The 2,500-nt window shown below is 58.8% G+C and overlaps 2 non-coding genes across 2 annotated transcripts in view; both read left to right on the top strand.

Moving 5' to 3' along the window:
• The window catches only part of LOC124224305 (5.8S ribosomal RNA), a 155-nt gene extending 34 nt beyond the window's left edge, over nucleotides 1–121 (top strand). The window contains exon 1 of the ribosomal RNA XR_006884619.1: nucleotides 1–121. This exon is cut by the window's left edge and continues 34 nt beyond it. This is a non-coding gene — a ribosomal RNA (5.8S ribosomal RNA).
• Nucleotides 122–593: 472 nt separating this feature from the next.
• LOC124224304 (large subunit ribosomal RNA) overlaps nucleotides 594–2,500 on the top strand; it is a 4,004-nt gene continuing 2,097 nt past the window's right edge. The window contains exon 1 of the ribosomal RNA XR_006884618.1: nucleotides 594–2,500. This exon is cut by the window's right edge and continues 2,097 nt beyond it. This is a non-coding gene — a ribosomal RNA (large subunit ribosomal RNA).

The following is a 2,500-nucleotide window of genomic DNA, read 5'->3' as shown; positions in this document are numbered from 1 at the left end:
GATGAAGAACGCAGCTAATTGCGCGTCAACTTGTGAACTGCAGGACACATGAACATCGACATTTCGAACGCACATTGCGGTCCACGGATACAATTCCCGGACCACGCCTGGCTGAGGGTCGTTTAACAACGACAGACTGCTCCGTAGGCAACGGTGCCGCGAAAACCCCCGACCCGGGGGAACACAGCGCACCGTGCCTTCGCGAGCGAATGACTGGGGCGTTCGCAGCCTCAAACAAAGGTCGCGTCGCCTCAAACGAACACGTATGTCACGGTCACGACGCGTCGCCGCAGATCGCGGGGTCGAGCTGTCGCTGCCGTTCGTCACGTTCCGGTGCTAGCGATAGTCGAGAGAACGAACGAATTCGGCACGGCGACACACAGACCGCGCGCGGTCGGTTCGCCGCTCATGTGATGAAGTTTTCCGTCCACGCTTCGCCGCGGGGGGGCTCTCGGGTCTCCCGTACGGCGGGCGTGTTTACGGTCGTTTCCGTGGCTCGAACGTACGAAAGAATACGTTGTGTCCTCGTCCGTGTCGACGGTGCTGTTCTTGAACGAACGGCCGTCGCCGACGACGGACTCGCAATCTTACGACGACCTCAGAGCAGGCGAGACTACCCGCTGAATTTAAGCATATTACTAAGCGGAGGAAAAGAAACTAACTAGGATTTCCTTAGTAGCGGCGAGCGAACAGGAAACAGCCCCAGCACTGAATCCCGCGGTTCTGCCGCCGGGAAATGTAGTGTTTGGGAGGATCCACTTATCCCGGGGCGTCGGCCCGCGTCCAAGTCCATCTTGAATGGGGGCCACTTACCCGCAGAGGGTGCCAGGCCCCGTAGTGACCGGGACGCGCCACGGGGAGGATCTCTCCTCAGAGTCGGGTTGCTTGAGAGTGCAGCTCTAAGTGGGTGGTAAACTCCATCTAAGGCTAAATATGACCACGAGACCGATAGCGAACAAGTACCGTGAGGGAAAGTTGAAAAGAACTTGAAGAGAGAGTTCAAGAGTACGTGAAACCGTTCAGGGGTAAACCTGAGAAACCCGAAAGATCGAACGGGGGGAGATTCATCGTCAGCGACGCAGGCTTCGCCGCGGCTCGTGATGTCGGGACCTCGCGTCCACGGCACTCGGTCGCGGTGCAATGTCCGGCGGCGCCGGCGTGCACTTCTCCCCTAGTAGGACGTCGCGACCCGTTGGGTGTCGGTCTAAGGCCCGGTCGGCTGCCTGTCTCGGCGTTCTCGTCGGGGCAGACCCCCGGTTGCCCGTCCGGCTGCCCGGCGGTACCCGCACGGTATAGAGCCGCATTGAACTGCGTCGGGCCCGCCGCAAGCGCGGTCAGCGATTCCCGGTGGTCGGACCTAGCGCCGTCCCCCGGGCCTGGCCAGCTGTTGGCTGGCGGTGTCCTCTGGCTGGCTCGTTCGAATTATCAAATACCGGTCCGGCGACGCTATTGCTTTGGGTACTTTCAGGACCCGTCTTGAAACACGGACCAAGGAGGTCTAACATGTGCGCGAGTCATTGGGACGAGCAAACCTAAAGGCGAAATGAAAGTAAAGGTCAGCCCAGCGCTGACCGAGGGAGGATGGGCCGCGTCACGATGCGGCCCCGCACTCCCGGGGCGTCTCGTTCTCACTGCGAGAAGAGGCGCACCCAGAGCGTACACGTTGGGACCCGAAAGATGGTGAACTATGCCTGGTCAGGACGAAGTCAGGGGAAACCCTGATGGAGGTCCGTAGCGATTCTGACGTGCAAATCGATCGTCGGAACTGGGTATAGGGGCGAAAGACTAATCGAACCATCTAGTAGCTGGTTCCCTCCGAAGTTTCCCTCAGGATAGCTGGCACTCGCGTACAAAACGTACACGAGTCTCATCCGGTAAAGCGAATGATTAGAGGCCTTGGGGCCGAAACGACCTCAACCTATTCTCAAACTTTAAATGGGTGAGATCTCTGGCTTGCTTGAACTATGAAGCCACGAGATCTCGGATCAGAGTGCCAAGTGGGCCACTTTTGGGTAAGCAGAACTGGCGCTGTGGGATGAACCAAACGCCGAGTTAAGGCGCCAAAGTCGACGCTTATGGGATACCATGAAAGGCGTTGGTTGCTTAAGACAGCAGGGACGGTGGCCATGGAAGTCGGAATCCGCTAAGGAGTGTGTAACAACTCACCTGCCGAAGCAACTAGCCCTGAAAATGGATGGCGCTGAAGCGTCGCGCCTATACTCGGCCGTCAGCGGGCATACGAGGCGGCCTAGGCCGTCATGAAGCCCCTGACGAGTAGGAGGGTCGCGGCGGTGTGCGCAGAAGGGTCTGGGCGTGAGCCTGCCTGGAGCCGCCGTCGGTGCAGATCTTGGTGGTAGTAGCAAATACTCCAGCGAGGCCCTGGAGGACTGACGTGGAGAAGGGTTTCGTGTGAACAGCCGGTTGCACACGAGTCAGTCGATCCTAAGCCCTAGGAGAAATCCGATGACGATGTTGGTGTATTTCTATGCCTGACACGCGC

The sequence above is a fragment of the Neodiprion pinetum genome, unplaced genomic scaffold (genome assembly GCF_021155775.2).
Source record: "Neodiprion pinetum isolate iyNeoPine1 unplaced genomic scaffold, iyNeoPine1.2 ptg000132l, whole genome shotgun sequence".
Taxonomy (NCBI): Eukaryota; Metazoa; Arthropoda; class Insecta; order Hymenoptera; family Diprionidae; genus Neodiprion; species Neodiprion pinetum.
Note: the sequence above shows the minus strand (reverse complement) of the source record. Positions and strands in the feature narration are given on the sequence as shown.